At 45.4% G+C, this 22,927-nt stretch overlaps 1 protein-coding gene across 1 annotated transcript in view; it reads right to left on the reverse strand.

The window, feature by feature from the left end:
• The window catches only part of ZNF148 (zinc finger protein 148), a 1,243,505-nt gene that overhangs the window by 899,085 nt on the left and 321,493 nt on the right, over positions 1–22,927 (reverse strand). The window lies entirely within an intron of this gene.

The following is a 22,927-nucleotide window of genomic DNA, read 5'->3' on the forward strand; positions in this document are numbered from 1 at the left end:
GAAGCTTCTAATGAATCAAATCCACATTGCAAAGTATGTTTCCCACTTGTTCAGCTGCATGCAATAAATCCTGCATTTCCTTATAGTCAGGTTGTTCTGCATTTGTACTCATTTTCTGTTTTAATTGATGCAGTAAGTATTGTTGATATTTAAGCATGTGAAACTGGCAATTTAGAGCCCTCACTGTTAAAGTTGCAGAGGTGTAAACTTTCTTTCCCATCTGTCTAATGCTCTAGAGTCCCTATCCGAGGGAACTGGATTCTTAGCCGTGGAAGCCTTAACCCCTTTGGGACTCTGGGAAATAGTTTCTGGGTCAGCAACAGGGTTTTTATAAAGAAATTTGTGAGAGTCAGGGACTCTGTAGTACCTGTCTGGATTGACTGGAGCTGGGGGTAAAGAATCAGGATTTAAACTAGATTCAGAGAACACATCATCCACAATGTCCAACACTGGCAGAATAGCAAGGGGCCTGTGCTGAGGTAGTAAAAGAAAGTCTCTGAGCCTTTTCTTGGATTCTGATTAATCCTGGCCCTCTTCTGAGTAATCCTGGCCCTCCCAATGGAAATGCTCCCTCATGGTATGTAAAGTTTCCCCAAAAGAATAATCCTCAGGAGAGGCTGAAGGAATAGATTCTTCAGCATAAGAATCCTCATAGGGGGGTAAAGAATATCCCTGGTCTGAAGAGGAATCAGAATATATTGAAATCTGGTTAGAGGAATCATAGTCTGTATCCTGCCTAGGCCTTTTATCAGGAGGGGGATGGGAACCCCTGATCAGAGTTATCAAGTCTTCGGCCTTCTTGAGCATCTGTTTTTTAGGCATGGAGGCATGTCCAGGTGAATGCTGTACTTGCTTCTTTGTCCTTAATGTAGGCTTAGTCTTGGCTGTAGTTGCAATGGTAAGTTGAGTAGGCCTGAAAACACCCTCAGAAGCCGATGCCTGCTCTGCGGCTCCGGATCCATCTGAAGAGTTAATCTCCGTTGGCCCAACACCTTGAGTATCCAGAGGCCTAGGCACCTCCACGTGGGAGTCGGAGGCGGCCTGTGGTTCTGAGGTAGCCGCTGTCAGGGGCTGCGAAAGCGCCTCACTGAAAACTGGCGATCCGGTGACTGGCCTAGAAGAGGCTTTGTCGTCAGTTTTGGGCCTCGGATGCCTTGCCTTATCTTTGCATTTTTTTGTGCAATCCGGTCGTCGGTTGTTCCGAAGGCATTGTATAATTAAACCTTCGCCCAAAGTAATGGCGAGCAAAATCAAACCGACGTTTAATAGTGCATTTGTTAAATCTAGCACAAAACCGACAACTAGTGACGTCGTGATCTGGGCCTACGCATGGAATACAGTAAGAATAAAAATCCTTATGAGGTATTTGCTTCCCACAAGAAATACAATTACTAACTTTTACTGACATTGGTACTGAAATCGAATTTGAAATCTCAGGAGTCGGCCGACCGGCACTTGCAAACTGCTTTTGCTTCGGGCACCGCGTGGCAAGAAAGACTGAAGAAAATGACGTCGGCTGCTTCTTATATACCCCTGGTGCACTGACGTCAGGGAAGAGGTGACAGCAACTGACGCCAGACCAAGACTTTGGAACTCAGGCCGACTGTGGGCCCGCCTGATGGCAGGATAACCCAAGTGTAATGACTGCAGCAGTGAAACATGATGAACATCTGAAAGAGGTATTCTTTAAAATCCAGGCTGCAATAGTTTGCTTGGAGACTGGCTCCAGCTAGGGGACATAAAATCTGAGGTGCCTGTAAATGTCTAGAGAATGTAAGATCCTCTCCTCCCTGTTATGGAGATTGAGAGTCAGGTTGTTCATTACCTTAGGTATAAAGGATGGATTATCCCTGAGACACACTGCCTTTGTGAAAAATAAGAAAAGGGGATCATCATGAGAGCCTGAAGCTCAGAAACTCTCCTGTCAGAGGTGATGGCCAACAGGAGGATGGTTTTCCCAAGTACAGAATTTTAGAGAAGTGGAAGAAGCTGGTTCAAATGAAGGTACAGTAAGCTTTTCTAGCACAAAATTAAGATCCCAAGAGGGAGAGATGGATTTCCTTAGTGAGTAAAGATGCAGAACAACCCTGAGGAAAAGCTTGACCTCCGGCCTAGCCATAAGTGGAGGGCTAAGAAGGAGCCAGACATCGACAGCAGATAAGTGAGATTTTATGGAAGAGTAGGCCAAGCCTGGTTGAAGAAGTTTGACCCGGGTACTGCAGTACAGTAGGGACCTGCACAAAGAATTGATCTAGACTATGTTTACAGCACCAGTAGGAAAACTTTTTCCACTTTGCAGTGTAAGATTTTCTAAGTAATAGGTCTCTTAACCTCTTGCAGGACTTGTACAACCTCCTCAAAGAAAAGATGTCTTTGAGGTATTACATTTCCATCATCCATAGGGTCAGGCCGAGAAAGGGAAGATTCGATTGGTACAGCAATCCTTTTTACTGAGTTATCAGGCCAGGCTGTACAAGAATTCTCTTGCAATTTCCCTTTGCCAGGTGAACTAGCAGAGGTAACCAATGTTACCTCAGCCAAAATGGGGCCAGTAAAAAGAGTTTTGGTATTTCCTTTTGTGCCTTGCAAAGAATTTTTGGAAGATGAGGCAGAGGAGAGAAGGCATACAAGAACTTCCCTGTCCACTGAAAAGAAAAGGCATCAGTCCTCCAGGCTGTGGGACATGGGTCCCTGCTGCAGAACAGTGAGAACCAACTGTGGTTTAGTAAAGTAAAGAGTTCTATCTAAGGAGTGTTACACTGAAGGGTGATGCCGCAGAATACCACTTTGTTCAGAGTACAGTCGTGGTGGTCCTCCAAGGAGTGGCTTAAGCAGTATGCTAGCACATTGTCAAAAAAAGGAATGTACATGGATATGAGTGCGATGTTCATTTGTATTGCCAAGCTCTATGCCTCCTGGGTTAACATGCATAGTTGGTCAGACCTGGTGCCTTCCTCTTTGTTTATGTACCACATGGCTGTGGTGCTGTGAAGCCCGTGCAAAAAAGCCCTCATTTTTAGCAGGCTGCTATGTTCCTTCAGGAAATGGGGTTGCCATTTCCCATGCACTCAACGTGATCATGTCCATTTCTCATCCGAGATGTCCAAATGAATCTGCTGAAGAGGAGGAGGTGTGAAAGGCAATCCTCGGTTAAGGATGACCAAATCCTTTCACCAAAGTATTTCCATCTTGAGACAACAGGTGAGGGATCAGAGTGTCCAAGGGGTGGCAGTGCTGGGACTGCAAAGATTTCAGGTATCACTGGATTTTCATCATGTGAAGTTTAGCCAGGGGGAGCACAGGGATGGTGGCACCCATAAAAAACAAAGTCCTTAGCATTTTCCTGGAAGAACAATGGGTTGCAGAGAAAAAGCCTTGGAATTAAATGGACATACTGAGAACTTTCTCCTGGGGAAAGAAGGCAAGCATTTTCTGTGTGTCCAGTCTGCATCCCAGCAATACCAGGTCCTGTGTAGGAACAATATGTGAGTTTTTGTAGTTCATAGTAAAACCCAGACCTGTCAGAAGATGAAGTGTGAACTGAAGATGCTGAGGAAGAAATTCTTGGGAGAGACCCTAGATCAAAAGGTTCTTCAGGTAGGGAAAAACCTGAATTCCTTGAGTTTAATGAAAGCTACTGCAGGAGCTAGGTACTTTGTGAACACTCTTGGAGGTCTGCAAAGACCAAAAGGCAGAGCAGTAAACTGAAAATGCGATGAGCCAGCAAAAAAACTCCAGTTGTGTAAAATCTTGCCATAACGGTTGATGTCCTTGCTTTCACTGTCACAGTATTTTTAACTATATGTAATTCCCTGTCATGGAAGCCCAACATATTGCCAGTCTTCCAAAGACTTCTGAATTTAAAAGGTATGCCGAACGCCACAATACACACCTTGCATAACATAGAGCATAAATGCGACATTCTGGCTTAACAAAAACAGAACTAATAGCCCCAGGAGGAACACCAGTCCAAGGAACCCAAGAGGTAACGTACATCCAGGAAGGTAAAGAATTAGGGGGATGGAGGGAGGGAGTGAATACTGCAGCAGTGAAGACAAGGACATCTACCGTTATGGTAAGATTTTTAATAACTGTACTATGTACTTACATTTACTGCTGCAGTATTCTTAACTATATGGGAGAGTATCAAAGCTCAAGAGGAAACTAGGGAGGAGGAAGGGGCAGAAGAATCCCCTAAAAAAACATGAAGAACTGAACTAGCAAAACCAGCAATAGCTCTAGAGATACCATCCAACTTTTAGTGATTGGTAAAGGTATGCACAGAAGTCCAGGTAGCTGCTTCATTTATTTTATTTAACATTTGTTGACCGGGAATGTCCGACTAGGTTCCACAGAGCCTGTTTTCAGCAGAGGCCTGGGGAGAAATGCTCCAGATGCATGTCTTTGGAATGTGGGAGGAAACCGGAGTACCCAGAGGAAACCCACACGAACACAGGGAGAGCATGCAAACTCCACACAGAAGGCACCCCAGCCGAGAATCGAACCGGAGAACCTCTTGCTGTGAGGCGACAACGTTAACCGCTGCACCACTGTGCCGGCCTAATTCATGAACAGAATTAGTATCTAAGCCTTTGAAAAAAGCACCAGAAGAAGCCACAGCTCTAGCAGAATGAGCCTTAATTGAAAAAGGAAGGCTCTTGCCATGAAAAGTGTAACAAAAGGAAATAGCCTTAGAAATCCAAGAATAAATAGTCTGCTTAGATACAGCAAGCAAAAAAGATCTAGGATAAAAAGAAACAAATAACTGATCAGATTTTAAGATAGCCTTGGCCATATCCAAATAAACTCTAAGTTGCCTATGCATGTCCAAAGTATGCAGCACCCTCTCACTGTCAATTTGAGGAGAGAGGAAAAAAGTAGGCAGATTAATGGACTGATTAAGGGATAGCACATTAACCACCTTCAGCATAAAAGAAGGGTTAGTGCACAAGGACACTCTGTCCTCGTGAAAAATCAAAAAGAGAGGACAGGCCATAAGGGCCTGCAACTCAAGACACTTGTCAGGCAGAAGTAAGGGCTAAGAAAAGAACAGTCTTCCAGGAACAATGCTGCAATGAAGCTGAAGCAGCAGGCTCAAAGGGAGCCTGAATCAACTTCTCAAAAACAAAATTAAGATCCTGGGAAGAGGAACAGGCTTCCTGGAAGGTCTGATATTAAGGATGCCTTTAAGAAATTGTTTCACCTCAAATCTAGCAACTAAAGGAGGAGAAAAAGGCAGACAAGCAGAGACAGCTGATAGGCGGGCCTTAGTCGAAGGATAGGTCAAAGCAACATTGAGCAACTCACACAAATAAGAGAGAACCAAAGGAGCAGCCACAGTAAGTGGGTCCAGGTTGCGAGAGTGACACCAAAAAGAAAACCTCTTCCATTTGGATAAGTACGATTTCCTAGTTGTAGGTTTCCTGGCCTCATACAGGGCTTACAGCATGTCCACAGAAAAAAGGTGTCTTCGAGGAATCAAAATCCTATCACCCACAGTGTCAGCTGAAGCGTGGACAGGTGGGGATGGATAAGGATCCCTTGTCTTGTGTGATAAGATCCACCCTGTGAGGTAACTTGTGATAAATGTCCCTGGCTAGATACAGAAGAAGAGGGAACCAGTGCTGTTGTGGCCAAAAGGGGTCACCAACAACATTTTGGGAGCATCATGTTGAATTTTGAACATGACTTTCAGAATGAGAGGAAGGGGAGGGAATGCATAAAGAACCATCCCCTTCCAAGAGATTGAGTGGGCATCCACCTTCCATACCAGAGGACCTCGGACTCTGGCACAAAACAGAGGACATTGTCTGGTCAGAGGGGAGACAAAAATGTCCACTTATGGAGTATCCCACTGGTGGATAATGTCGAGAAACACATCCTCGTGAAGCATCCATTCGTGGGACTGAGTTAAGGACCTGCTCAGAGTGTCTGCCACAATGTTCTCTCCAGAAGGGATATAAACTGCCACAACAGTCACTTGACAGCAATATCCCATATAAGTGCTAACCAGCAAAGAAGATAAGATCTCATTCCATAGTGTTTGCTAATATACCACATCACTGTGGTATTGTCTGTCAATACCTGGAGAAAATAGACTGAAAGGCCTGAAGAGCCAGCATAAGAGCTCTTATCTCTTTGAGACTGAAGTTCTCCTGCTGACAAGGCAACCACATCCCCTGTACCTTTAGGGAGCCAAAAATAACCCCCCATCCCATGTCTGAGGCATCTGTGAACAATTCCTGAGAGGGAAGAGAGGGATGAAAAGGGATCCGTAGATTCAGACACAACTGTTGAATCCATCAGAGAAGTTCCTGTCTGAGGCAAGAAAGAAGAGGGACTACAAATTCTAGAGAATGAACATGTTTAAGTCACACTGACTTCAGAAACCACTGAAACTTTCTCATATGAAGTTTGGCCAGAGAAAGGATTGGAATGGTGGATGCCATGAAACCTAACAGAAGCCAGAGGAAGAACAGTGTGAAAACAAGAAATGAGATTTAAAGCCTTTGGAAGGGGTAGAGATGGAAGCACCATCTGAATCCTGCAACCAAGAATAGCATGATCCTGAGAAGGAGTCAGAGAATACTTTTTGAAATTTATAATGAACCCTAGGCTCTGAAGAAGCGATAAGGCAAAATGAAGATTTTGCAAAAGGGTCTCTGGAGAGGATGCCTGAATCAACAGGTCATCCAAGTACGGAAACATATGGATTCCTTGAAGTCTGCCAAAAGCAATCAAAGGAGCAACGCATTAGGTGAAAACCCTTGGGGCAGCAGAAAGGCCAAAGGGCAAAGCAGAGAACAGAAAATGATAGGAAGCAACAGAGAAATGCAAAAACTCCCTGAAAAGAGGACAGATCAGAATATGGAGATAAGCATCCTTGAGATCCAGAGACATTGTCTTTAGTTATGTCCTCACCCTCAAAGGCAATACACAATTGTGTGCAGAGCTCATTATAAATGGAACCACCTATGCTGAGCCAGAAGATATAGCAAACCTCAAGGCTGATAAATTCAGCTCCAAGTTTACCCCTTTCTCCCCCTCAACCTTCCCTCAGGAAATATGTAAATATAATGAAACTATCATCCTAGGAGATGTTAACATCAACTGGTCTTCTATTCACTCTGCCTCTACCTCCCAAAATATTAACCTATACAATTTCTGTCAATTAATCAACTCTCCTACCAGACCTAGTAAAGACAACTCCTCAGGTACTATTCTGGACTGGTTATTAGTTACCCAAACTAACAATATCTCCGATAGTGGCACCTTACCTGATTCCCTCAGTAATCATCTTCCCACCTTCATACATCACTCGCCTTCCCCTCTACACCTACAATATAATTATATCAAAACCTGTACCCTCATAACTTTTAACCCCCAATCCTTCTCAGACACCCTAATACAAATAAACTGGAATCCTCTGAAAACTCACCCTCTAGACAAAGCCGTTACTTACTTTAATACTACATTCACTAACCTACTTAACAGCTTTGCTCTTCCTAGAACTAAAAGAGTGAAATGCAAAACCGCCCCCTTGCTCACTAAAGAAACCTTATCCCTCATGCATACCCGTGAAATATCATGCAAACTCCACCAAAAATACAAAACTCCTAACTCCCTTATCGAGTACAAACAGCTCCGTAGTAAAAAAAAATTGCTTCTGACCACAAATCTTACTACTCTAAGCTTCAAAATAACCACATATCCAACCCCAAGAAATTCTGGAGGGTCATATCTGGCCTCCTTACTCCTGGCTGAAAAGACAACCCTTGCCCTGACCCAAGCTTTCCTGACACTAACATGCTCAACAAATTTAACTCTTTCTTCATTGACTCTATAGCCAAGCTCACCACATCCTTCACTGACAACCCATTAACCCCTTCTAGATCCCACATCTATAATGCCTCTCCATCAGACTCAAATAGTAACCACCCTCCTCCTTTCACCCTTACAACTGTTCCTGTCAACACTATAAAAAAACTCCTCCTTAAATTAAACTCATACTCAAATGCCCCAAAAGACCTACCCCCTAACTTCTTCAAGCTATCTGCAGATAGCATAGCTCTCCCCATATGTATTCTAATTAATCGATTCATCCAGGAATTCTTCTTACCCCTCCTCTGGAAAAAGCCTTTATCATTCCTTTACACAAACGGGACAACAACACTGACATCTCCAACTTTCACCCCACAGTTATTCTCTCCACTATCTCTAAGATTCTTAAAAAATGTATTCATCTGCAACTACTTCCTTAACTATTAAACAATCATCTACTGTCCCCAACAACAACAAGGCTTTAAACCCAGACATAACACCACTACTACCCTCCTTTCCTTCCTTGATAACATCAACCATGCTCGTGACTCTGGTAATATCATATCTACCCTCCTCCTAGCTTTACCCAAGGCCTTTGATAGCATTTCCCATAGCCTTCTCCTGTCCAAGCTCTCTCAACTTAACCTTTCCTCCTCCTCCATCAATTGATTTTCCAGTTATCCCTCCAACGGGGAACAGGCCGTCAAGTGGAAAAACTGTTCCTCTTCCTACCTCAACTCTCAGACAGGTGTCCCCCAAGGTTCTATCCTGGGTCCTTTACTATTCAACATCTTTATTAATGACTTTCATCAATGTATCCCAAATGCTAAACTTGTGCAATACACTGAAGATTCTACCATAATCTTCTCCGCTGAATCTCTCTCCAAACTTATGCATATAATCCAGGTCGCCTTTCACTGCACTGATACATGGATGTTAAACAATCATCTAGCTCTTAATGAATCTAAAACCAAAATTATGATCATTACCCCATCCAAAAACATCAAAATAGAAAAGAATACCTTCTCCATCGTAAGCCAAAATTTAGCTCCACTTGAAACAGTCCCCTACACTAAGGTTTTAGGTATCTTTATTGACAAACATCTAAAGTTTGACATTCACCTTCAAATGAACATCAAGAAAACCCATCAGAAGCTCGAAATTCTTTATCGCCATAATCGCTACCTTACCTCTACAACTAAGCTTACCCTCTCTACCACTTACCTTTTTCCCTCTCTCGTGTACAGGGCCCCTCTCCTTACTAATCGTCAAACCACCCTTAAATCTAAACTGGCAGCCTTCTATAATAAAATCTCCAAGTTTGCCACCAGCTCCAAATCCTCCTCACACCACTGCATTGCCTTACACTCCTCGAACTGGCTGAAACTCCCAAACTACCTCCTTTACATTCAGCTCTCCACTGCACGTAAATTTATTCTCAATCCAACCCAATACCCTTCCCTCGCCTCTATCCTAATTTTACATCTACCTGACCAGTCTCTCAGGTCCAATAATCAGAATCTCCTTGAAGTTCATAAACCCCAATGCACACCTGGGCAATTTCTACTGTCTTTTTCTCTAGCATAAAAATGGAACCCACTTCCGCCACAAATGTGAACCACTCCACTTTTAAGGCCTTGCTCCAATCGTATCTCTTCTACTTGAGAATGCTTCTGCTCTCACCTCTCCTAACCCCCTCCCACCTGGTCCAACTTCAGTCAACCTTTCTCTCTCAAAATTCTAACCATCTTCAACCATGTTCGTCTCCTTCATCTCTCTCTTACAACCACTAACTCCCTTTCTCACCTTGATAGCCTAGTTTCTGACATTCCACCTTTTCGGAATGCCCATTATTTCATGTTGGTGCTGAATCTGTGATCAGGGTATACCATATAAATCCGTTTGGTACTTCAACTTCTACACCTATATGCCTTTATCAATCCTGTAAGCTGTGTATAATTTGTATTTGCATGATACTATGTATTAACTCTTGCTGATTTTTACTACTGTAATAATTTCTGAATTAATTGTGTTGTAAATCCAGCTGATTCTTATTTGAATGTATGTACACTGAGCTTTTCTCCCCGGGCCCCCAGTGAAAAAAGGCGCTTCTTGGCCCAATGGACTTTCTGGGTTAACAAACTGGAAATAAATAAAATAAATAAATCATCAAATATAACTCCACCTGCTATCACTAGGGAACAGGTCCTTAATGCTTTCTCTAAGACCAAGAGCACTGCATCAATGGGTCCAGAAAATAATCCAGGATGCCTTCTAAATGGCATGAAACATGACCTATCAGGGCCTCTGGAATTACTATTTAACTGTAGCCTCCAAACAGGCTTTATGCCTCATGAATGGAGAAAGGTAACAGTCATCCCTCTGCACAAAGGTGGGTCATCTACAGACCCTGGAAAAGTACAGTTGTGTACACTTACAATAAATGTAGATGTTCAAGTGTATTCACTGTTGCAGTCATTACATTTCGGTAATCTGCTGGCAGGTTGCCCTCAGTCAGCCTGATTAACAAAGTCTTGGATCCTGAGTCGGTTGCTGTCCCTTCTTCCATGACGACAGGTCGTCAGGGATGTAAAACATGCAGCCGACACCATTACATCAATTTTTCTTGCCCCAGATGTCAGGTGCCCCCCTAATGGGGAGCAAATAAACATAAAAAACACAAAGGTATACATCCAACCAAAAGCAAATATACCAAAAAGGCTTTTAAGCATAGTAACAGAAAGTAGAGGTATAGCCAGAAAAAGTTAGGGGGCCGGAGGGAGGGTAACAAGGACTGCAACAGTGAATACATTTGAATATCTACATTTATGGTAAGTGTACATAACTGCACTATGTTCTTCGTGTTTCACTGTTGCAGTCATTATATTTGGGTAGATTCCCAAAGCTATGGTTGGGAGGAGGAGTTTATACAGCATTAGGGCCAGCTATAAGGTCCTGCAAAACAGCAGTGGCAAAGCCAGCTCTGGATTTAGAGAAAATTTGTAAATGATAATGCTTGGTGAAAGTATGTACAGAGCTCTAGGTAGCAGCTTCTAGGATGTCCCTGGTAGGAACGCCTCTGAGAAAGGCTTTAAAAGTAGATGCAGCCCTGGTGGAGTGAGATCTGATCCCCTGGGGGACAGGTTTTCCATGGTGCTTATAGCAGAAATTAATGCAATGGCTTATCCATTTACAAATGGTTTGTTTTGAAATAGCCTTCTCCTCTGCCCCTGCAGTAAATGCTACCAGCAGTTGTTCAGATTTTCTTCGAGGTTTAGTCCTGTCCAAGTAGAATCTAAGTTGTCTGTGCTCATCCAAGGAATGCAGAATCCGTACCCCTTTGTTCTGTGGATTGGGAAATAAGATTGGCAAATGAATGGACTGATTAAGAGCCACACTGGAAACCACCTTGGGCATGAAGTATGGATTGGTCCTGAGAGATACCCTGTCCGCATGAAAGATGATGAAAGGCTCCACTGCCATAATGACCTGTAATTCAGATATCCTTCTAGCTGAAGTGATTGCTAAAATGAAGGCTGTTTTCCAAGAAAGAAATTTAAAGTCTGCAGTAGCAGCTGGCTCAAAAGGAGGTAGAGTGAGTTTCTCCAAAACAAAGTTAAGGTCCCAGGCAGGGGTTGGAGCTCTCCTGGGTGCTCTCAAGTTTTTTGCCCCTCTGAGATACTGCTTGAGCAGAGGGTGAGAGAAGAGGGGAGATTCTGTGTTATAATGAGCTGAAATAGCTGAGGCATGGATTTTAATGGAGGAAAAAGACAGGCCCTTGTGAAGCATCTCAGTTGAGTATTGCAAAATCTGAGGTAAATTGGGCACTGCTGTGCTCATCCCTAGAGATTGGTTCCAAGCACAGAATCTTTTCCATTTGTCAACATAAGATTTTCTAGGTCTCCTTGCCTCCAAAGATGACATCCATCACAGGCCTGCTGAGGGATGATAAGGGTGAATTTAAGTGATTAGCCAGGCTGCAAGGTTCAATGTTGGAAGCTGAGGGTGCAGAATTTGGTTCTCCTGCTGAGACAGCAGGGAAGGGGTCTGAGGCAGGTGCCATGGAGATAACTGCGACATACTGCGCAGGAGGGGGTACCAGTGTTGGTGCGGCCAGTCTGGAGCAATCAAGATTATCCTTGGTTTCTCCTGTTCGACTTTTAGTAGAACTTTGGAGAGCAGAGGCAGTGGGGGGAAGGTGTAGACTGATAGTTTTTTCCAGCTGAAGGACACAGCATCCACTTTCCAGGTTTGTTTGTAGGGAGTCCTTGTGCAAAACTTGTCCAACTGGTAGTTCTGGGGGGAGGCAAATAGATCTCTGTCTGGGCTCCCCCATTCGCTTGTCAACATGTTGAAAATTCTTGGTTCCAGTTTCCACTCGTGTGGGTCCATGAGGTTTCTGCTTAGTCCATCTGCCAGTGTATTCAATTTTCCTGGCAGGAATTGAGCTTGTAGGTGAACTTGGTAGCTCAAGGCTGTGTTCCAAAATGCCATGGCTAGTCTGCAGAGGAGGCAAGAATGTGTACCTCCCTGCTTGTTTATGTACCACATAACTTTTAGTTATGTACTCACCATAACTTCAGATGTTTGGGATCCATCTCGCCTACATTCTGACTGATGGGTTCGGAGCCGATCCCTCGGCTCCGACTCGGCACGCTTATGCCAAAGAGCGAAGTCTCTTATTGGCTGAGCTTACTATATCCCAGGATGCACCACTACCAATCCCCCAGATCTAGTTTGTCCGCATACATGCACACACGCACGCACTGCTTATATAACATCGACAGATGATACAAGATAAAAATAGTAGAACTCAAACCGTTCCATCTCTTCTGATCTCCAAGGCAGGGGGAAGGAGGGTGGGTTAGAATGTAGATGGATCCCAAACATCTGAAGTTATGGTGAGTACATAACTAAAAGATGTTATGTGATCCTATCTCGCCTACATTCTGACTGATGGGACAGCGTCCCTAGCACCTGAATCCTGGGTGGCTCACTGGAAAACACTCCTGAGTACCGTGGAACCAAATGATGCTCGCCTTTAGATGCCACATCCAATTTATAGTGGGAAATGAAAGTGTGCGGTTGGACCAAGTAGCCGCAGCACAAATCTCAGAAATAGCGAGCTTGGAATGAAACGCAATAGAGGTAGCCATAGCTCTGGTAGAGTGAGCTTTGATAGATGTTGTAAGTTGCTTATTTGAAGAGGAATAAGCCTGAGTTATGCAATCTCTAATCCATTTGGAAATAGTAGCTTTAGTGATGGTTTTACCCAATTTATTATCTGAAAAGGACACAAACAATTGGTCTGTTTTTCAAATCTGTTGAGTCCTGTCTAGATAGAAGCGCAATTGCCTGTGAACATCCAATTTATGCAAGGTGTATTCCGCTTCATTTGAAAATTTTGGAAAGAAAACTGGTAGCTCTAGAGATTGTTGGAGACAGAGACTAGAACAAACTTTTGGAACAAAAGATGGATTAGGCCTAAGTGATACTCTATCCTTGTGAAAAATCAAGTACGGAGGTTTGATAGATAGGGCTTGAAGTTCTGAAACTCTTCTTGCAGAGGTAATTGCAACTAAGAAGGCAGTTTTCCAAGACAGATATTTCAACTCACATGTAGCAGCCGGTTCAAAAGGGAACGATGTTAAGGCACAAGTACCAAATCAAGATCCCACGGAGGCGCAGGATGAAAAACTGGAGGTCTTAAAAGCACAGCACCTTTCATGAAAGTTTTACATAATCTGCTGCTCATCAACGGTGGGTCTATGGATTCGTGAAATTTGGAGATAGCTGCTAGTTGGACTTAATAGTAGAGACTGAAGATCCTTGATTAAACAAGGATGTTAAAAATTTCAAGACCTCTGGTATCAGGGCAGTAATAGGGTCTAAGCCTCTGAGTTGAGCCCAGATAGCAAACCTCTTCCACTTACTGAGATACAATTTCTTAGTGGTGGGTTTGTGGGTTGAAGATAAAATGTGAATAACTTCCGGGTCTAAGGTGTGATTTCTGACTAAGGTTGGAAGTGGAGGAGCCAAGCTGTTAATTTCAAAGTGTGAAGGGACTGGTGCTGTCGTCCCGACTGATGAATCAGCAGGTCCGGAGTTAGATCCAAAAACCAAGGACCGTCCAGAGCATATTTCTTTAGGTAGGGGAACCATACCTGACGAGGCCAGTACGGAGCAATTAGAATCATTGTGGACCCCAATTGGGAAGCTTTCTGGATGACTTTGGGGAGGAGTGGAACCGGAGGAAAGGCATAAAGCAGTCCTGTTGGCCAAGGTTGGACTAGAGCATCCGTAGCTGCCTCCCCCTGACACGGAGTCAAGGAAAAGAACCTTTTGCACTTTGTGTTTTGTGGTGTTGCAAACAGGTCGCAGCACGGGGTCCCCCATCTTTTGAAAACCTGAGCTGCTACTGTTTCGTTCAGGGACCACTCGTGAGGAGAGAGAATCGTCCTGCTTAATCTGTCTGCCAATACATTGGATTTTCCTGGAATGTGGGTCGCTACCAGGAAGCGGTTGGTAGCTACTGCCCATTCCCACACCCTCATGGCCTCTCTGCAAAGGGGGTAAGATCTGGTCCCTCCTTGTTTGTTTAGATACCAGACCACCGACATGTTGTCTGTGTGGATAGTGATAATGCCTTGAGGGAGAAACTTGTGGAGGGCTTGTAGGGACAGAAGTACAGCCCTCATTTCCAATACATTGATATGGAGAAAAGTTTCGCCTGGAAGCCAAGAACCCTGAACTAACCTGCCCAGACAATGCCCCCCCCCCGTCTGGGAGGCATCCGTTGTCAAGGTGGCTACCGGAGGGGGTATAACAAAAGGTCTTCCCTGATTCAGATTGGATGGCTGAAGCCACCAGCGGAGGTCCCGTTTGCACGTTTCTGTAATCAGTATGAGATGATTGAGGGGGAGATCCTGAAAAGACCATTGTGTCGATAACAGCCACTGAAGAATCCTCATTTGCAATCTTGCCAGCGGAACTAGGAGAACCGTGGCAGACATTGAACCTAAAAGTTGCAGGACCAACCTGGCTGGGGCTTTGGATCTTGGAAGCAGGGCTCGGACTTGACCTTGTAATGTTTGAATCCTTTCGGTAGGAAGGAAGATGCATCAATTTTGAGTCTATCTCTGCTCCTATGAATCTTATGCGCTGAGAGGGCAGCAAGACAGACTTTGACCAATTGAATGTAATTCCCAGGGAAGCACCCAGGAGATGGTGGCTTGTAGGTTGTCTAGTAGTAGATGCCTGGTGGTGGCAGTCAGGAGCCAGTCGTCCAGATAGGGAAACACTTGGAATCCGAGACTCCTCAGGTGAGCAGTCACTACTGCCAAACACTTGGTGAACACCCTGGGGCTGTGGTGAGACCAAAGGGCAGTGCACAAAATTGGAAATGACTGTCTCCCAGGCTGAAGCGCAGATACCTCCTGGACGCCTGATGTATCGGTATGTGATAATAGGCGTCCTTGAGATCTATGGAGCACATCCAAACATCCTTCTCCAACAATGGGAGAATGGATTGTAAAGTGACCATTCGAATTTGGACTTCATGACGGACTGGTTTAGTTTGCTGAGATCCAATATGGGTCTCAGGTCCCCTGTCTTTTGGCACTAAAGAACCTTGAGTAATTTCCGGATCCGATCTGGTCTGTGGGGACCGGTTGGATGACTCCTTTTTCTAGCAGCTTTGAAGCTTCTGCGGCTGCAATTTCCCTTTGACTGGGTGGTGGGTCCGGGATTTTTTTGGACGGTGGGGGTGAGTGTGTGAAGGGAATGGTGTAACCTCCGGCAATAATCCGAAGCACCCATCTGTCCTGAGTAATAGACTCCCAGGCTTTTAGGTGCTTGGCAAAACGGCACCCGACTGGCTCCGGAGCAGCACAGCCAGGCAATCCCTCATGAAGTGTGGGAGGCTGAAGAGCCACGAAAGGACTCACGGTCTCCAGTGCTGCAGGGCCCTCTGCCGCCTCTGGGACGGCGTCTCCCAGAAAAATTTCCCCGTCCTCTGCCTCTGGAAGGGGAATCTTCCTGCTGTTGAGGAAAGAACTTCTGTGATTTGCAGAACCACATCTTCCCTCCTCTTTTAGCCTTGGGATAAGGCCGAAAGGGAGTGGAATAACGTGCTCATGGCAGATAAAGTTTTCCCTCTTGCTCACAGCGGTAAGAGTGTCTTTTACCTTGGGTCCAAACAAAGAGGACCCATCAAAGGGAGCGTCGTGAAGGAAGACTTGAAGGCCTCCGCGAAATGACACAAACGGAGCCAGGCTTGTCTCCGTAGAGCCACGCCTGTGCCTGCCGCTCTGCCCGCCTTCGCCGCATATGAAATGAGCCTCATGGACGAGTTAGAAATCGAGGTAAGGATAGCCAACTGAGAGCTAACCGACTGGGCTAGCTGCTCAGGTAGGTTACCTGAGAGGGAGTCTGACAGCTCCTTGATCAGATCCCTCTGTAGTCTGGTGAAATGTGCCAAATAATTCAGGGACCTTAGAGTAAAGGCCGCTGAAGTCAGGGTGCGCTTCCGCATCGTCCATGCTCCTAGACTCCTTATTAGGAGGATGGACGGACGTTGAAGCCTCTGCCACTTCCTGCTGTGTAGCAGATGCCACCACCATGGCATCTACAGCCACGCCTTTCGTCAAGAACTCCTTCTCGGGTGGGGCAGACAAAAATTTGTTAGGCGAGAAGGCACTGGTTCCACAGTATCTGGATGTTCCCACGCCTCCGACAAACCAAATCCAGGAGCTGGAAGGGCGGAGACACCCAGGAGGCGGAGGGCTGAGCCCCAAAGACCTTGAGAACCCCTGTCTCATCAGCGGAGGGGTTTGGAAATCCAGCCGCCTCATTGCTTAACGAGCTCTACAATGTCTGCAAATGAGACATCATCCGAGGACGACTTTGGGGACCGCTCCCCATCATCAAGATTAGTGTCCGATGTTAGAGACTGGGGAGTCCACGTGCTTCCTCTTGCACGATCTCTTCCTTGGGGCTCCTCCAAGACAACTCGAAGAACCCTCAGGAGGAGGGGAACCCCAGTGGGGTAACCTCAGGCCCCGGGCTCCGCTGCCTAGAGACAGGGGAACTGCCAAAGACCCAGTCTCCATGCCCAGGAAGGTGCCGGTAAAGCCAGAGATGGCGAAGAAGACTTGGCCAAGGCACTCCTCATAGCTCTGAAAGCCGGACCCCAGAATCCTGGGAGTGTCCGGTCCCCGAGCCATGATAGCAGACGGAAGTCCCGCAGCAAGCACCGAGAGGAGGCTGGAACCGACAGCATTGGTCCCAAATGTCACCCCAGGTCCAGCCGAAGAAGTCTGCGTGCTAAACTCAGACCCGAAGGCCGGGGTTGGAGTAAGGGTCGGAGCCGACCCTAGGATCTCTACTGGCTCCATCAGCACCTGCTCCGACGGAACCGAAGCGGTTGGAGGAGGAATGGCAATGGAGTGCTATCGGCTCAAACCAATTGGTTCGGAGCCGAAACAAATTTTTGAAAGACTGGGGACTGGAACAGTCTTTGGAGCACCCTGTCTATGTCCGAATCTGACATCCTTGATGACCTGGAAGAGACCGAACGGGTCCGAGTAGGTCTCTCCAACGGCTCCACGGGACTAAGGGACCGGCTCCGAGGCGACTCGATAACTATCGGCGCCGAGGGAGTGTCCAACCCAATTTCCATCTGTGCCGAAGAGGACTTTGGCGCCGAGGAGGAAGTGTCTGAGCGGACAACCTTCATCGGCTCCGAGATCAGTGGAGCCGATGAAGGTGACCCGCCTCTCGATGCCCCAGCCGTCGGCTCCGAGACCAGAGGAGTTGAGACTGGAGGCATCGAGGCAGACCGTTCCACCCTCGGTTCCGAAGTCCGTGGAGCCGAAGGAGAAGCCTGCCTATGTCTTTTGGCGGTCGGGTCCGACGGACTGGTCGGAGCCGACGCCCTTTTCTTTTTAGCAGGAGAAGGAGAGGATGCTAAAGCTTCTTCAAAAGAGGGTTTGATAAGGCCTTTCAAAATAAGTTTATTTTTCCTCTCTTGGAGGACCCTCGAGGAAAACACGTGACACACGCTGCAGGACTCCTGCAAATGTTTGGCGCCCAAACAATATTTTACCAAGGAAAATACTCATTCAAGCACAAAAACCACTAGATAGCTGTTAAAACAGCTTTTTGTTGAATTTTAAAGAAAATCCTGACAGAAAGTTAGTGAAAAAAACACTACTTAGCTCAGCCAAGCTCGAGACCACGTCTTCGCTTGTTAGCGGCAAACGAGATCTGGGGGATTGGTAGTGGTGCATCCTGGGATATAGTAAGCTCAGCCAATAAGAGACTTCGCTCTTTGGCATAAGCGTGCCGAGTCGGAGCCGAGGGATCGGCTCCGAACCCATCAGTCAGAATGTAGGCGAGATAGGATCACATAACATCTGTGGTGTTGTCCATCTTTACCATTAGTTGTCCTGGAAGAATTTAGTCCTTGAAGGCTGTCAAGAGCATTCTGTACTGCTAACATTTCTTTTTGATTGATATGTAGGTGCATTTACGCGGTGGAGGTGCTGCGGTAGCGTTGTCGCCTCACAGTAAGACGCTGTCCGGTTCAATTCTCAGAGCGTCTTCTGCGTGGAGACGTCTGAATGGGCGTACCTTCATTGAAGGTTGTGCGTCAGGCCTGGCAACCCGGAACGTAAAAATCAACTGCCAATCATTAGCGGACTGGAGTTCCGATGTGGCGACCCCTAACCGGGAAAAGCCGAAAGGCACAAACAAACAAAATGTAGGTGCATTTAATTTGGGTTCCATTTGCCCTGCATGCACTTCCCTGCCAGGTGAGCCCCCCATGCATAGTCTGATGCATCTGTAGTTAGGGTTTGGGCTGCAGGGGGTAGTGTGAATGGTAGTCCCTTGTTTTGGTGGTAGGCCTCTGCCCACCATAGGAACTCCAGGCGTAGGCAAGGTATGATAGGAATCATTGTTTCCAGGCTGTGATAATGTTGGCTCCATAGACTTTTTAGATACCACTGTAGATTCCTCATATGCAGTCTTGCATATGGAATTAGAAGAATGCAGGTGGCCATGAACCCCAAGGCTTGCAGTATTTGTCTTGCAGATAGCAGGGTTTTTGTGGCCACTTGTTTGAAGTAAGTTACCAAATAAATTTGCTTTTCTGGCGTGAGGAAAGCCATCTGGGCAGTTGTATTCAAGCTTGCACCCAGGAGTGTAATTTGTTGACAGGGTTGTGATTTATTTTTGTTTATGGTGTACCCCAAACAAGTCAGAATCCTTTTTACAAACGCCAGATTTTTTAAAAGTATGCCCTGTTTTTTTGCCTGAATTAGACAATCGTCCAGGTATGGATATATTTGAATATTTCTTTGCCTGCAAAATGCAATAACTGGAGCCAGGCACTTTGTGAATACCCTGGGCACAGTAGACAAGCCAAAGGGCAGTGCAGAGAACTGATAATGCGAGTAGCCTGCTTTGAAGCGTAGGTATCTTCTGCAAGATTCCCTGATTGGGATGTGCAGGTATGCTTCTTTTAAAACTAGAGTTGCCAACCAGGCGTCTTTGCCTAACATATGAAGTAAATGGTGAAAATTCAGCATCTTGAATTTTGGAATCTCCAGAAAGGTGTTTAGAGTAGATAGGTCCAGGATTGGATGCCATGATTTGTCTTTTCTGGGTACCAGAAAAAGCCTGGAGTAGAAACCTTGTCCCTTTTCCTCTTTCGGTACCAGCTGAATAGCCCCCATGCTTAAGAGGGAAAGTACTTGTTTTTGAACCTCTGCCCACTGATTTGGAGGCAGGTCTGGCCACCAGTTTGGTGCTGGCAACATGTGGAAATGAAATCTGTATCCCTGGGACACTATATTTAAAACCAATTTGTCCTGGGTTATGAGTTCCCAGTTCTCTGCATGAAGAGCAATCTTTCCCCCCCAAAGGGGCGGTCAAAAGATAAGTGCTTGGGAATTTTAAAAGGAAGACATTGAGACTGTTTACCATAGGGGGGTGTCTTGCTATATCCAGATTTGGAAGTGGAGGCCCCCCACTGCTTAGTTCTGAGAGTCCCCTGGGACTGAAACCTGGGGTGTTTGCTGTGTCTGGGTTTGGCTTGAGAGGACCTGGAAGGAACTGGAAAGGACCAATTCTTAGTAGGCCAGTGCCTATTGAATCTTGGAGGTTGCACTTGTGAAAAATCTTTAACAGTTTGCACAGATTTTGCTTTATATTCCATCTTTTTAAGAGCTTCTTCAGCCTTGTTGCCAAACAGGCGGTCCTGATTTAAAGGAGCATCCAACAATTTAGCTTTAACATGATCAGGCAAAGACTGCTCCTTAAGCCAAGATTGCCTTCTAAGCACAGACCCAGTAACAGCAGCCCTGCAAAAAGCCTCTAAAGAATCAAAATCAAATTGCAAAGTATGTTTTCCAACTTGTTCAGCAGAATGCATTAAATCCTGTAAATCTTTATTTTCCGCACAGTCAGGAATCAACATAATTTTCTGTTTAAGCAGTCCAATAATATGCTGTTGATATTTTAACATATGAAATTGGCAGTTTAAAGCTCTGATTGCCAAGGTTGCAAAAGTATAAACCTTTTTACCCCATCTATCCAGCGCTCTGGAGTCTCTATCAGAAGGGGTAGGATTTTTTGCAATAGAAGCCTTAATGCCCTTAGGCCCCTGAGAAATAGTCTCGGGATCTGCAACAGGATTTTTGAAAAGAAAAGTACAGTTTTGTACCTACCATAAATAGATTTTCGAGTGTATTCATTGCTGCAGTCATTACACTTGGGTTATCCTGCCGTCAGGCGGTCCCGCAGTCGGCCAGAGTTCCAAAGTCTTGGTCCGGCATCGGTTGCTGTCGCTTCTTCCCTGACGTCAGTGCGCCAGGGGTATATAAAATGCAGCCGATGCCATTTTCTTCAGTTTTTCTTGCCCCAGATGTCAGGTGCCCCAAAATAGGTAGGCAATACATATTGCTAATAAAACTTACATAAGAAATAAAAACAATACCTTCAGTTACAAGCAAATACATCACATTGGTTGCATAGGATAGTAAGGTATAGATAAGGCCCTGGCAAGAAAGTGGGGATGGAGGGAGGGTAATCTGGACTGCAGCAGTGAATACACTCGAACATCTACATTTATGGTAGGTACAAAACTGTACTATGTTCATCGTGTTTCACTGCTGCAGTCATTACACTTGGGTTGAATCCCAAAGCTGAGGTTGGGTGGCTGGGTCTATAGAGGATTTGGAGTGGCTATGAGGCCCTGCAGTACTGCAGTGGCAAAGCCAGCTCTGGATTTAGAGTAAAGAGGCAAGTGATAATGCTTGGTAAAGGTGTGCACTGAACTCCAAGTTGCAGCTTCCAAAATACCCTTGGTTGGTACTCCTCTAAGAAAGGCTGCTGAAGTGGCTGTTGCCCTGGTAGAATGTGGCCTAATATTGTTAGGCACAGTCTTTCCATGTTGTCTGTAGCAGAAACGGATACAGTGACCTATCCACTTTGAAATAGTCTGCATTGAGATAGCCTTTTCCTGTGATACTGCAGCATATGATACAAACAGTTGCTCAGTTTTCCTGAAAGCTTTTGTTTTGTCCAAGTAGAAGTGTAACTGCATGTCCAATGAGTGCAGAAGTCTCTCCCCTTTATTCTGGGGATTTGGATAATAAGTTGGCAAGTGAATAGCTTGGTTAAGAGCCACACTGGATACCACCATCGGCATAAATGTAGGGTTTGTTCTTAAGGAAACCCTGTCTTGATGAAAAATGATGAAAGGTTCCACTGCCATTAGTGCCTGTAACTCTGAGACTCTTCGTGCTGAAGTTATTGCCAGAAGTAGAGCAGTTTTCCATGACAGAAATTTTAATTCTGCTGAATTGTCTGGCTCAAAAGGTGGTAAAGTTAGTTTCTCCAAGGCAAAGTTGAGGTCACAAGTTGGTGTTGGTGCTCTCCGGGGCGGTCTTATGTTTTTAGCCCCTCTGAGGTATTGCCTTAGTAATAGATGAGAATAAATAGGAGGATCCGTGTTGTAATGAGCTGAAATGGCAGAGGCGTGCATCTTAACAGATGAAAAGGATAGGTCTTTGTCAAGCATCTCAGTTAAGTATTGTAATATCTGAAGGATATTTGGAACAAGAGGTTCTAGGCCCCGAGCCTGGTTCCAGGCGCAGAATCTTTTCCATTTTTCTGAATAAGATTTCCTGGTGCTGGGCCTCCTGGCCTCCAAAATGACATCCATAACAGCTTTAGAGAGAAGTGTTGACTGTTTGGCTAAGTAATCTGCCATGCAGCCAGATTTAAGGTTTTGAGCTGGCTGTGCAGGATCTGATTGTTTTGCTGAGTCAGAAGATGAGGTATCTGAGGTAAAATCCATACTGGGCCCTGAGCCATGTTCTTTAATATTGGGTACCAGTGCTGGCGTGGCCAGTCTGGAGCAATCAGGATCATTTGTGGCCTCTCTAGTCTGGCTTTTAGGAGTACCTTTGCAAGGAGAGGCAGTGGTGGGAAGGCATAAACTTGTAGTGTTTTCCAACTGAATGAAAGAGCGTCCACATTCCATGCTTGTGTGCGGTAAGTCCTTGTGCAGAATTTCTGTAGTTGGCAGTTCAGAGGGGGGGCAAAGAGATCTATGTCTGGGCACCCCCATTTCTGAGTTATCATGCTGAATACTTGTGGATTTAATTTCCACCCGTGAGGATCCATGATGTTTCTGCTTAAGTCATCTGCCAGAGTATTTTTCTTTCATGGCAGGAATTGTGTTTGCAGATGAACTTGATAGGTCAGTGCTGTGTTCCACAAAGTCATAGCTTGTCTGCATAGGGGATAGGAATGTGTGCCCCCTTGCTTGTTAATGTACCACATAACTGTGGTGTTGTCCGTCTTTAGTAGCAATTGTCCTGGATGCAGAAGGTCCTTGAAAGCTGTCAGGGAATTTTGTACAGCTAGCATCTCTTTTTGATTGATGTGGAGATGCATTTTGTCTGTGGTCCACTTGCCCTGGATACATTGTCCTGCCATGTGTGCTCCCCAGGTGTAATCCGATGCATCTGTTGTTATTGTCTGCCTGGCTGTGGGTAAAGTGAAAGGCTGTCCCTTGTTGTGGTGACATGCCTGT

Source organism: Protopterus annectens, chromosome 6.part0 (genome assembly GCF_019279795.1).
Source record: "Protopterus annectens isolate FY-2018-M chromosome 6.part0, PAN1.0, whole genome shotgun sequence".
NCBI classification, from domain to species: domain Eukaryota; kingdom Metazoa; phylum Chordata; order Ceratodontiformes; family Protopteridae; genus Protopterus; species Protopterus annectens.